The sequence below is a fragment of the Scyliorhinus torazame genome, chromosome 2 (assembly GCF_047496885.1).
Source record: "Scyliorhinus torazame isolate Kashiwa2021f chromosome 2, sScyTor2.1, whole genome shotgun sequence".
Classification (NCBI taxonomy): domain Eukaryota; kingdom Metazoa; phylum Chordata; class Chondrichthyes; order Carcharhiniformes; family Scyliorhinidae; genus Scyliorhinus; species Scyliorhinus torazame.
Window position 1 is genome coordinate 263,505,534 of NC_092708.1, and position 13,448 is coordinate 263,518,981.

At 53.8% G+C, this 13,448-nt stretch overlaps 1 protein-coding gene across 3 annotated transcripts in view; it reads right to left on the minus strand.

The window, feature by feature from the left end:
- Nucleotides 1–13,448, minus strand: part of LOC140407868 (EEF1A lysine methyltransferase 3-like) — a 47,510-nt gene that overhangs the window by 1,780 nt on the left and 32,282 nt on the right. The window lies entirely within an intron of this gene.

Sequence of the window (13,448 nt, forward strand, 5' to 3'; positions counted from 1 at the left end):
AGAGGAGCAGCAGGTGGGAGAACGCGGAGGTTCGAATATACCAGGACTGGAGTGCGGAGGTGGCGAAGAGGAGGGCCGGGTACAATCGAGCGAAGGCGGTGCTGCACAGGAAGGGGGTGAAGTTTGGCATGTTGCAGCCGGCGCGACTGTGGGTCACCTACAAGGACCGGCACCATTATTTTGAGTGTCCGGAGGAGGCGTGGGCCTTTGTTCAGGCCGCGAAGTTGGACACAAATTGAGGGTCCGGATGGGCGTTTGGGGATTGCGGTTGATATGTTACATTTTGAGGGGGGTCCTTTGCTCTTGTTTTTTTCTTTCTGGTTCGGTGAGGGTGGTTAGGGCGGGTTGGGCACGGTTTTGGTTGGGTTGGTCGGGAGGGCTCTTGGAGGGGGGGTAAGCAAATGGAACAGGGGTGGATGGCCGGCAGTGGGATGGGGCCCCGCGGGGGAGGGGGAGGCCCGAGTCGGGGGGGTGAGGGGACTGGGCCTGTAAAAGGAGCTGCGTCAGAGGTGGCGGGCCGGGTAGGCGGAAAGTGCTGGCTTTTTCCCGCGCTGAAGACTGGAGGTGGCGGGGCCGGGGCGGGAAGCGAGGGTTGTTTCCCGTGCTTGGGATGGAAGGGGGAGGTGGAGAGCCTGCGGATGGGGAATGGAAGAGGAGGGTGCGTCCCATAATGGGAGGAGTCGAAGGAGAGGCGGGATTGGCCGGGGTCAGCAGGAGTCAGCTGACTTGCGGAAATGCAATGGGGGGAGTAAAGCAGCTAGGAGGGGTCCTAGCCGGAGGTGAGTGGGGGGTGGGGGGGTGAAATCGAGTTGCTGCTGCTGTGGTAAAGGGGGAGCTGGAGCAAGTAGGGGGGGTCGAGACGGGGGTCTGTCGCAATGGGGAACGGGCCGAGCGTGGGGTGCGGGCACGTGGCAGGCCGAGGAGGGGTTATGACTAGTCGGCGGGGGAGAAGGACGGGTAGCCCCCTGATCCGGCTGATAACCTGGAATGTAAGGGGACTGAACGGGCCAGTTAAGCGGGCCCGCGTGTTCGCGCACCTGAAGGGGCTGAAAGCAGATGTGGTCATGCTCCAGGAGACACACCTGAAGGTGGCAGATCAGGTCAGATTGAGGAAAGGGTGGGTAGGTCAGGTGTTTCATTCGGGGCTGGATGCCAAAAATCGAGGGGTGGCGATCTTGGTGGGAAAGAAGGTGTCGTTCGAGGCGTCGAGCATTGTGGCAGACAATGGCGGTAGGTACGTAATGGTAAGTGGTAAGCTGCAGGGAGAGAGGATGGTCCTGGTCAATGTGTATGCCCCGAACTGGGACGATGCGGGTTTTATGCGGCGCATGTTGGGTCGGATCCCAGGGGCGTCATTCTCCGACCCCCTGCCGGGTCGGAGAATGGCCGTTGGCCGCCGTGAATCCCGCCCCCACCCCCGCCGAAGTCTCCGGTACCGGAGATTGGGCGGGGGCGGGAATCGGGCCGCGCCGGTTGGCGGGACCCCCCGCTGGATTCCCCGGCCTGGATGGGCCGAAGTCCCGCCCAGAAATTGCCTGTCCCGCCGGCGTAAATCAAACCTGGTATTTACCGGCGGGACCAGGCGGCGTGGGCGGGCTCCGGGGTCCTGGGGGGGGGGGGCGCGGGGCGATCTGACTCCGGGGAGGTGCCCCCACGGTGGCCTGGCCCACGATCGGGGCCCACCGATCCACGGGCAGGCCTGTGCCGTGGGGACACTCTTTCCCTTCCGCCTCCGCCACGGCCTCCACCATGGCGGAGGCGGAAGAGACTCTCCCCACTGCGCATGCGCGGGAAACTGACAGCGGCCGCTGACGCTCCCGCGCATGCGCCGGGAAACAGACAGCGGCCGCTGACGCTCCCGCGCATGCGCCGCATTTCCGCGCCAGCTGGCGGGGCAACACACGCCATTTCCGCCAGCTGGCGGGGCGGAAATCCCTCCGGCGTCGGCCTAGCCCCTCAATGTTGGGGCTAGGCCGCCAAAGATGCGGAGCATTCCGCACCTTTGGGCCGGCGCGATGCCCGTCTGATTGGCGCCGTGTTTGGCGCCAGTTGGCGGACATCGCGCCGTTGGGGGAGAATTTCGCCCCAGATTTGGAAGTGGGGGGCCTGATAATGGGGGGAGACTTTTGTTGGATCCGGCACTGGTCCGCTCCAGTCTGGGACGGTTAGGAAGCTGGCAGCAGCTAGAGTGTTGAGGGGATTTATGGACCAAATGGGAGGGGTGGACCCTTGGAGATTTGCAAGGCCAGGGGCTGGGGAATTTTCATTCTTCTCACATGTCCATAAGGCTTATTCCCGGATCGACTTTTTTATTTTGAGCAGGGCGTTGATCGCGAGAGTAGAGGATACCGAGCACTCGGCGATAACCATTTCGGATCTCGCCCCGCATTGGGTGGACTTAGAGCAGGGGGAGGAGAGGGACCAGCGCCCATTGTGGCGCTTGGAGGTGGGGCTGTTGGCGGACGAGGAGGTGAGTGAGCGGGTCCAAGGAAGCATAGAGAGGTACCTGGAGGCCAACGATAACAGGGAGGCCCGAGTGGGGATGGTATGGGAGGCGCTGAAGGCGGTGGTTAGGGGAGAGCTGATCTCCATTAGGGCCCACAAGGAGAGGAGGGAGCAGAGGGAGAGGGAGAGGCCTGTGGGGGAGATGGTGAGGATAGACAGGAGGTATGAGGAGCTGCCTGAGGAAGGATTGTTGAGGAAGAGGCGCAGCCTCCAGGCCGAATTTGACCTGGTGACCACCAGGAAGGCGGAGGTGCAGTGGAGGAAGGCCCAGGGGGCGAATTATGAGTACGGGGAAAAGGCAAGCCGGATGCTGGCGCATCAGCTGCGGAAGCGGGACGCAGGTAGGGAGATCGGGGGAGTTAAGGACAGGGGAGGGAGTGTGGTGCGGAGTGGGGTGGGCATTAATGGAGTCTTCAGGGACTTTTATGAGGAATTGTATCGGTCCGAGCCCCCACTGGAGGGGGGAGGGATGGGCCGCTTTCTGGACCAATTGAGGTTTCCGAAGGTGGAGGAGGGACTGGTGGCGGGATTGGGGGCCCCGATCGGGCTGGAGGAGCTGACCGAAGGGATAGGGAGCATGCAGGCGGGGAAGGCACCAGGGCCGGACAGTTTCCTGGTCGAATTCTGTAAAAAATACATGGACCTGTTGGGCCCGTTGCTAGTTAGGACCTTCAATGACACAAGGGGGGGGGCTTTGCCCCCGACGATGTCCCAGGCACTGATCTCCTTGATCCTGAAGCGGGACAAGGATCCCCTGCAGTGTGGGTCTTACAGACCGATTTCGCTGCTGAACGTAGATGCCAAGGTGCTGGCGAAGGTCTTAGTCACGAGGATTGAGGATTGTGCGCCGCTGGTCATCCACGAAGACCAGACGGGGTTCGTGAAGGGGAGGCAGTTGAACGCGAATGTGCGGAGGCTTCTGAACGTTATCATGATGCCGGCGAGGGAGGGGGAGGTGGAGATAGTGGAGGCGATGGACGCTGAGAAAGCCTTCGATAGGGTAGAGTGGGGGTACCTGTGGGAGGTGCTGAAGAGGTTTGGGTTTGGGGAGGGGTTTGTCAGGTGGATTAGGCTGTTGCATGAGGTCCCGATGGCGAGTGTGGCCACGAACAGGAGGAGGTCAGAGTACTTTCGGTTGCACCGAGGGATGAGGCAGGGGTGTCCCCTGTCCTCCCTGCTCTTCGCACTGGCGATTGAACCCCTGGCTATGGCACTGAGGGATTCGAGGAACTGGAGGGGGTTGGTGCAGTGTGGGGAGGAGCATAGGGTGTCGCTCTATGCGGACGACTTGCTGCTGTATGCGGCGGACCCGGTGGGGGGAATGCCGGAGGTAATGAGGATCCTCAGAAAATTCAGGGATTTCTCGGGGTACAAGCTCAACATGGGGAAGAGCGAGCTGTTCGTGGTTCACCCAGGGGACCAGGAGAGAGGGGGATTGGCGAGCTCCCACTAAAAAGGGCGGAGAGGAGATTCAGGTATTTGGGGGTCCAGGTGGCCAGGAGCTGGGGGGCCCTGCATAGGCTTAATTTCACAAGGCTGGTGGAGCAAATGGAGGAGGAGTTCAAGAGGTGGGACGCGTTGCCGCTGTCCTTGGCGGGTAGGATGCAGTCAGTCAAAATGACGGTGCTCCCAAGGTTTTTGTTCCTGTCCCAGTGCCTCCCCATGTTTATCCTGAAGGCCTTCTTTAGGCGGGTCAACAGGAGCATAATGGGGTTTGTGTGGGCGCGAGGGACTCCGAGGGTGAGAAGGGTGTTCCTGGAGCGGAGTAGAGATATGGGGGGGGCTGGCCGCCAATGCGACGATGGTGCGCACGTGGGTGATGGAGGGGGAGGGGGCTGCATGGAAGAGGCTGGAGACGGCGTCTTGTGTGGGTCCGAGTCTGGGGGCGCTGGGAACGGCACCGCTGCTGCTCCCTCCAGGGAGGTGTACCACGAGCCCGGTAGTGGCGGCTGCCCTCAAAATCTGGGGGCAGTGGAGACGGCACAGGGGGGAAGTTGGGGCCTCGGTATGGACCCCAATATGGGGGAACCACCGGTTCGTCCCAGAGAGAACAGATGGAGGGTTTTCGGGGTGGCACAGGGCAGGGATACGAAGGTTGGGAGACCTGTTTGTGGATGGGAAGTTCGCGAGCCTGGGTGAGCTGGAGGAGAAGTATGGGCTCCCCCCGGGGAACACCTTCAGGTACTTACAGGTAAGGGCGTTTGCCAGGCGGCAGGTGGTGAAATTCCCGCGGCTGCTGCCACACACAGTACAGGACAGGGTACTCTCGGGGGGGTGGGGGGGGGGGGGGGGCGGGGAAGATCTTGGAAACTTACCAGGTGATGCAGGAGGAAGAGGCCCCGGTGGTGGAGATGAAAGGTAAAGTGGGAGGAGGAGTTGGGAGAGGAAATCGAAGAGGGGACGTGGGTAGATGCCCTAGGGGGGGTGAACTCTTCCTCTTCATGCGAGAGGCTCAGCCTCATACAGTTTAAGGTGTTGCACAGGGCACACATGACCGGGACAAGGATGAGCCGGTTCTTTGGGGGTGAGGACAGGTGTGTTAGGTGCTTGGGGAGCCCAGCAAATCACACCCATATGTTCTGGGCATGCCCAGCGCTGGAGGAATTTTGGAGGGGTGTAGCGAGGACGGTGTCAAGGGTGGTAGGTTCCAGGGTCAAGCCGGGCTGGGGGCTCGCAATATTTGGGGTGGCAGAGGAGCAGGAGTGCAGGAGGCGAAAGAGGCCGGTATTCTAGCCTTTGCGTCCCTGGTTGCCCGGCGGTGGAATCTTCAGTGGAAGGATGTGAGGCCCCCAAGCGTGGAATCCTGGATCAACGATATGGCGGGGTTTATTAAGTTGGAGAGGGTGAAATTCGCCTTGTAGGTTCAGTACAAGGGTTCTTCAGGCGGTGGCAACCGTTCTTAGACTTCCTGGCAGAACGGTAGCCATTGGTCAATGACAGCAGCAACTCGGGGGGGGGGGGGGGCTGGTGTTTACTTTATTTTTATTTATTCACACTGGGGGATCTGAGGGGGTGTATATATTTGCTATGTTTGCTTTGTGTTAAGTCAGGGTGTTAATTTATTATTTATGTACGGAGGGAGGGGGTATGGAGTTTTGTGTTTTTTGACTGTTTTGTATTTAACCCTGTTGGGTTCCTTTTTCATTTTGTTATTGATATTCTGTATCATAAAATAATACAAATTATTTTAAAAAAGGATTCTGAAGCGGAGCGATTGTCCCAGTTAGGCACCCTGATCTGTCGGAATGACTAAAATGTGCTGAAATCAAGCCATCACATTTTCGCCATGAAGGCTGGCCATAACCCAGCTTTGCAACTGAACCAAATGGAATATTATTTATCCAAACAAAATCTATGTTAGTGTGATAAAAGTCAACCAGTCTGTAATACATAGCCGTGGATTGTCCCTCTCGTCATAGAAAATAAATATATACTTAACATCAGGACAATCTATGTTGTCAGAATTCTCCATACAATATTGGTTGTGTTGTTGAACAGAGGTAAAAAAAAAAATACAGAATCATTGGGAAAGAGCAGGCAAATTAGGTTGACTGGTTAGCCATTCAAAGAGCTGGCACAGCCATAATGAGCCAAATTACGTCCTCCTGTAAAGTACTTGCCAATTTTATAATTTTCTCCAGTCCTGAAAAGACCCTGGTCAGAGGATCAGGTCAGAACTAGCATATTGTATTCGTGGCTTTCTGCTATCAAAATAAATTTACAGAAATTATTTTCTGATGGCAGCATTCAGTTGTTGCTGCAATGCCTTTGGCTGAATGCAACATGGTACGTTGTCTGCAAGTGATAATGTGGCAAAAGCCCTTAAAACCACAGGATGTTTTTATTTTGGTGTATCTAATTACCCTATTCAAAAAGTGCAGAGTAAAATTAACCAGGACGGAATCTGTTCCTGTACTTGTCCTTGAAGTACTCAGGCACTCAAATGCATTCTTTAGAATTCAGCATTTTATTGTGTTATGGAGACAACAATTCAAATATTCGTACATTTAGTAACTTAATGCTTGTTCATTAGGATTCTTGAGATGAAATTCCATGAGCCTGGCGTTGCATTAAAAAGCATAAAGAATAATTTACTTATGTATTTTGTCCCCAGCTGTCCTTGTCACACTATATTTTTTAAATAGGTTGCAGTGTAGCATTACTGCAGGTGTTATTAATATCTACTGAGAGAACATTCCTGTAAAGCTGTGTTCAAGACAGAGCCAAAAGCATTTAAACTGTTCAAAGTGGTAAAGGGATTGCTCAAATAAATGTCGCTCATAAATAAAAGGCACTTATATTCCCATACTGGCATCCAGTGATTTACTTTGAACTGTATTTCATGTATGCATAAATGTGTATCTATGTATATGCATGCATATGTGTGCGTATATTAATGTCATGTATGTATGCTTATGCATGTGCGTATGCATCTTATTTATAAATGTGTAAACATATTTGTGTGTGTATTTTAACATGTGTGCATATGTATGTCTGCATGCGGTAACTATGTTTCTGGTCGTTTGGGACAGAATTCGCCAAAAGTATTTGCAAGTGTGATCTCTGGTGGTAAACAAGGTGTGATTTCGGCTGGGTGGATTGGTCTGATCTGGATTGAAATCTCCCCACATTTAGAAATTATTTTGGAACCAGGGAAGATTTGTGCCGTGCGACCCGAAGAAGCCGGCAAGGCAAGAGCCTCCGAAATCAGGCGCCTTTTGAAAGTCCCGCGTAATCTCAGAAGAACCCTACTACCTCTCCCATATCACTGGCAAGGCCCCCCCCCCCCAATCGCTGGCAAGGGCCCCCCCCCCCCCCCCCAACAAAAATTTCTGGCAGCATCTCCCGCAAGTGAACGGCACCCTGTTACGGGCTGTTTCAGGCCCACCCTCTTCCGGTCGCTCGCCCCAGGCCCCACTTCAGGTCCCTTCCCTTGGCAGTGCCAATCTGGCACTGCCAGGGGGCAGCACTCAGGCATAGCACCTGGTCTTTCTGGGAAGGACTTCAGAACAGAGGGAGCCCCAGCAGAAGCAAACACTCAGACAGACCACCTGGTCTTTTGAGGAAGGACTTCAGAAAAAGAAACAGCCTCTTACAAAAGTGCAGTTAGAAACAACACCTGCACGTTGGGTGGCTCCTACTCGAGGCTTGTTTTTAAGAGTTTTAATGCCCAGTCCCAGGGGCAATTTTTCAATGGTTGAGTGTAGGAAGGCAGATAATTTTGAAAAGTCAGAAGAAAGCAGCTGTGAAGAAGGGAGGGAGTGAGGGTTCACCGTTGAGTAAAAGGGCCAGCCTGGGGGCTGGCAAGATGGCGGAGGCTGGGTCGCTGGGTGGGGCTGCCCTGCTTACGGCAGAAAAGATGACCTAGGTGATGGTCCTGGAGTTGGAGAAGCACTTTGCGAAGCATATGGAGGTGCTGAGGAAGGAGATGACGGTGGTGTTGAAGGTGTTGGTGGAGGAGGCAATTACCCGCTGAGGATGGCAGTGTCAAAGGCATCGGTCGAGGTGCGGGAGCAGGGTGAGAAGATGAAGAGAGTGGAGAAGGCCATGTTGCAGCACAGCTATCAGCTCTCCTCGAAGGGGGATGAGCTGCGAAGAGTGGTGGAGGCCAACAAGGGGGCTGCGAATAAAGTTGGAGGACTTGCAAAACCGTTGCAGTCAGCAAAATTTGAGGATTGTGGGCCTACCCGAGGGGTTGGAGGGCCCGAGGCCAACGGAGCACTTTGCCAAGATGTTGGAGGAGTTGATGGGGCAGGGAGAGCCCTCGCGGTATGAACTGGACTAAGCTCATCGGTAGCTGATGCCTAAGCCAAAGGTGAACAAGCCGCCAAGGGCAGTGATTATCTGTTTTCACCAGTACCACATGAAGGAGGTGGTCCTGAATTGGGCAAGCAGAAGGGAGAGGTGCAGTAGGCTGCTGCTGATGTATGCATTTACCAGGACTTAATGGCGGAGTTGGCAAGGAGGCGAGCGGCTTTCGGCCGAATAAAGACGGCACTGAACAACAGTGGAGTGCGGTTTGGCATGGTGTATCCAGCGAAGTTGAGGGTGACCGACAACTCCACAACTTTTATTTTGAGGCGGTGGAGGCATTTGTGAAGGCGGAAGGCTTGGAGCAGAAGTGAGGAAAGGGGAGCTGAGAGATTGTATATATACAGTTTGGGTTTATATGTTTACTTCACGCAGTTATAGAGGTTAAATTTTCTTGTGGTGACGTTTTTTCTGAGATTTGTATGTTTGTATGCGATATGTTGGGTTATGTTGGGTTGAGGGGGGTATGTTTTTCTGGACGTTTTCCTGGCACTGGGTGGGGAGGAGGGGAGGGGGGGCCTGAGCAGGGGCCTCCGCACTAGTAAGCTTTAGTCAGCTAGTGAACGGAGGTGTGGTGGGGTAGAGGCTGTGGACATTGGAGCCTGGAGAGTAGATTTTGATGGGCATAGGCGGTGTGAAAAGGAAGGGGAGGGGATCGATACTGGGTGAGGCTTTTTCGAAAGTAAGTGAAGGGGGGGTATTCTGGGAGGAGGGGGGGTCAGGGTTTGGTGTTAACAGTGGATGGAGACAGGTCCGGCACAGAGGGCAGGGCCCGGAGTTATGATGATGGATAGGAAGAGATGGGGGAGGGAAGAGACCCCCGGTTAGGCTTGTTACGTTGTATGTGAGGGGGTTGGGAGGACCAGTGAAGAGGCCAAGGGTGCTTGCGCACCTGAAGAGTTTGATGGCTGATGTGGCGATGCTGCAGGAGACTCATTTGAGGGTGATGGATCAGGTGAGGCTTAGGAAGGGCTGGGTTAGCCAGATGTTTCACTTGGGGTTTGATGGCAGGGCATGGTGTGGGTAGCGGTCTTGGTTAGTAAAAGGGTGAGGTTCCAAATAGAGAAAGTGGTGGCGGATCAGGGAGATAGGTATGTGATAGTCACAGGGGCCTTGGAAGGGAGGTTGGTGGCACTGGCAAGCGTGTATGGTCCTAGGGTTCGTGAGGAAGGTATGTGAGGCCTTCCCCGACTTCGGTTCACATGAGTTGATAGTGGGGGTAGACTGAAATTTAGTGCAGGAACCAAGGCTGGACAGGTCGCGGCCGCGCTTGCTTGCCCAGTCCGGGAAGGGGGGGGGGTGCGTTGACTGGACTTATGGAGGAAATGGGAGGAGTGGACGCTCACCCAGGTGAGCGGGAGTATTCGTTTTTCTCTTCAGTCCATAAGGTCTATTCGAGGATAGATACTTTTGTGGTGGTGAAGGCGCTGTTGGCTGGGTTAAAGGAATGGAATATTCAGCAATAGCAATATCGGATCATGCGCCACATTGGGTGGACATGGTCTTGGACAAGGGGGCAGTGCAGAGGTCGAGGTGGAGATTGGATGTGGGTTGTTGGGGAACTAAGGGTTTTGCTTTAATATTGGGAAGATAATTGAGGAATATGTGTGGTTTAATTGTACAGGGGAGGTTTCACAGGCAGTGGTGTGGGAAGCTCTAAAGGCGGTGGGGAGCTGGGAGATTATATAGTTTACGGCAAAAGTGGACAAAGGAGAGGATGGAGAGGCAATGGTTAATAGACGAGATGTTTGAGTTGGACAGGAGTGTGCAGAGGACATGGATCCAGCGCTTTTGGAGAAGAGGAAGGAGCTGTAAGCGAGCTTTGATCAGTTGTCCACAAGGAAGGCGGTGCACCAATTGAGGCAGGCGAGGGGAGTAGTCTATGAGTATGATGAGAAGGCGGGACGCATGCTGGCGGGCCAACTTCAGAGTGAGACAACGGCGAAGGAAATTGTTCAGGTGTGGGATAGTACGAGGAAAGTGGTGGTGACCCTGGACCAGATTAATAGGGTGTTTGAGGAGTTTTATGAGACGTTGTATAGGTCGGAGCCACCAGGGGAGGAACGGGAGATGCAGGAATTCCTGGATGGTTTGGAATACCCGAGGTTGGGGGAGGAGGATAGGGCCACATTGGAGGGGGCAATAGGGAAGCAGGCGATAAAAGAAGTGATTCGGAAGATGCAGTCAGGGAAGGTAGCAGGGCCAGATGGGTTCCGGGGAGTACTATAAGAAATTTTGGGAAAGGTTGGTGCCGCTGATGGTGGGGATGGTTGAGGAGACAATAGGGGAGGGGGTGTAACCAGAGACTTTGGGGTAGGCCTCAATCTCCTTGTTGCTAATGGAGGATAAGGATCCAACAGAGTGTGGGTCATTCAGACTTATATCACTCTTGAATGTAATAATAATCGCTTATTGTCACAAGTAGGCTTCAATTAAGTTACTGTGAAAAGCCCCTAGTTGCCACATTCCGGCACCTGTTCGGGTAGGCTGGTACAGGAATTGAACCCGCGCTGCTGGTCTTGCTCTGCATTACAAGCCAGCTGTTTAGCCCACTGTGCTAAACCAGCCCCTGTGGATGCGAAGGTATTGGCAAAGGTGTTGGTGGTTAGGTTGGAGGAGTGCCGCCCAAAGGTGATAGGGGAGTATCCGACAGGGTTTGTGAAAGGGAGGCAGCTGTTTTTGAATATTAGGAGGGTACTAAATGTAGTTATGGCACCGGCAGAGGGGAGGGAGACAGGTGGTGGCTGCGCTGGATGCCGCAAAGGCATTTGATCGGGTAGAGTGGGGTATTTGATGGCAGAACATAGGGTATCTTTATACGTGGGTGATTTGTTATTGTACGTGTCGGAGCCAAGTGCGTTGATGGGAGGTATACTGGAACTGCTCTAAGTGTTTGGATCCTTTTGGGGTACAAGCTAAATTTGAACAAAAGCAAATTTTTTGTGGTGTCCTGACCGGGGATGGAGGTGGGGTCGGGGGCGGGGTTGGGGGGTGGGGGGGGGAGGTGGCTAAGATTAGGAAGGTGCTATTGCAGGGAGGACGGCAGTCTGGGGGGTTGGGTCTCCTGAATCTACTATATTAGTACTGGGCAGTGAATGCTGAAAAGGTGAGGAGCTGGGTTAGAGGGGGGACTCCCAGTGGGTTAGAATGGAGGGATGTCTGTGCAGGGGGTCGGGGCTGAGGGCATTGGCAACAGTGCCACTCCCGATGGCCTCAGGTAAATATTCGGGGAGTCCAGTGGTGGTGGCGACTTTAAAGATCTGGAGACAGTTGAGGTAGCGCTTTAAGTTGTGGGCAGGTCAAGGGAGATGCCGATTAGGGGGAACCATAGGTTTGAACCAGGGAGGTGGGAAGGAAATTTTTGGAGATGGGAGGAGAGGGCAGTTAGGGTATGAAAGGATTTATTTCTGGGGGGCCAATTTGCGAGGCTGGAGGAGTTGGGGGAGATAAATCGGCTGGGGCAGGGGGAGATGTTTAGATATCTGCAGGTCCGAGATTTCGCCAGGAAGGAGGTTCAGAGCTTCCCGATAGTGCCAGCCTCCACATTGTTGGAGGAGGTATTGACGGCAGGGGGAATGGAGAGGGGTGTGATGTCGGCGGGCGATTCTCGGGGTGGACAATGTATCATTGGAAGGGATTAAGGTGAAGTGGAAGGAAGAGTTGGGAGAGGGCATGCAGAATGGATTGTGGCGTGAGGTGCTCCGGATGGTGAATGCCTCAACCTCATGTGAGAGGTTGGGGCTGATACAGTTGAAGGTGGTGTATAGAGCGCACCTCACGAGGGCGAGGATGAGCCGGCTGTTTGAGGGGGTGGCGGTATCTCGAGGGTGGTGCACTTGATTTTCGAACCAGGGCCCCTAGAAGCCATATACGGGGTGTTGGACCAGCCGGGATTGGAAGCGGGTGCAGAGGTAGATGTCTTGGCCTTCACCTTGCTGATTGCCCGAAGGCTGATTCTGTTGGGGCGGAGGTTGACTTCTGCGTCCTGTGCCTTGGCGTGGTGGGAGGACCTGCTGGAGTTCTTAACACTCGAGAAAGTAAAGTTTGAGTTGAGGGGGAGGATGGAGGGTTTCTACAACTCATGGGCCTAGTTTATCATGCACTTTCAAGAATTGGATGATATCGAACATTAGGGGGGCGTTAGTTGGGGCGGGGGGGGGGGGGGCGGGGGGGAGGTTTGAGTATATGGATTATTGGTGATTATGTATGGGATGACCGTGGATTCTCTTTTTCTTTCTTGTTTTTTATTTGAGATGTTGGGGGGGGGAGGGGGGGATTTGCAGGATAAAGGGATTGTTGGCCAGGGGGTTGCTATTATATTTTTTATTGTTGGCTATCTGTTGTTGGGTGTATATTTGATGAAAATGTGAAAAACGAGGAGAATAAAAATATTTTTTTTAAAACACTTCTTTCTAGGAAGCCATTCATAACAAAAAAACAGCCTCTTGAAAAAAACTGTGGTGAGAAACAACACTTGCTCAAAAGCGGAAGCACTTCAGAGTTAATGGACCATGAAGAGCTATAAAAACAGAAGTAATCCCTCCATTGAAATAACCTCCACCTGGTAATCAAAAGGCTTGTAAAAGGTCATGGACGGTAAAATGGAATGTAAACAATGCAGTTCAAACGTTTAGGCTTCTCTGCAAACACAAAGGCTTGAAAAGGTTAAAAGGGAATGAAGTTGAACGTGAAAAAAGCACTTCATGATTTCCAACACGTCAAAGAGAGCACTTTTACCTTCATCTGACAGATCATTGATATTGACATGCTGGGAGAGACATCAAAGGTTTGAAGGCTGCTGAGGGAAAACTTTTACCTGCATCTGACAAACCCTTGCATTTGACATGCTGAAAGAGAGCTTAAAGGTTTTCAAAGCTATAGAGGGAAGACTTGTCGTATGACTCCTATTCCACTCCTCCGACCTGCGCCCCTCCAGCCCAGCACAAGTCCCCCCTCCTGTCCCACCTCCCCTGAAGGACCCCCCTCACTACACTGAAGGTAAGTGTAGGGAGGATACTTACCCCCTTTCTCCCCCACAATACCTGTGGCACCCGGTCCCCACTTTTAGGGACAAGTAGTGATTCGCACCTGCGTGACCTATCGCTGGTGGTGAACACCAGGGGCCACTACAT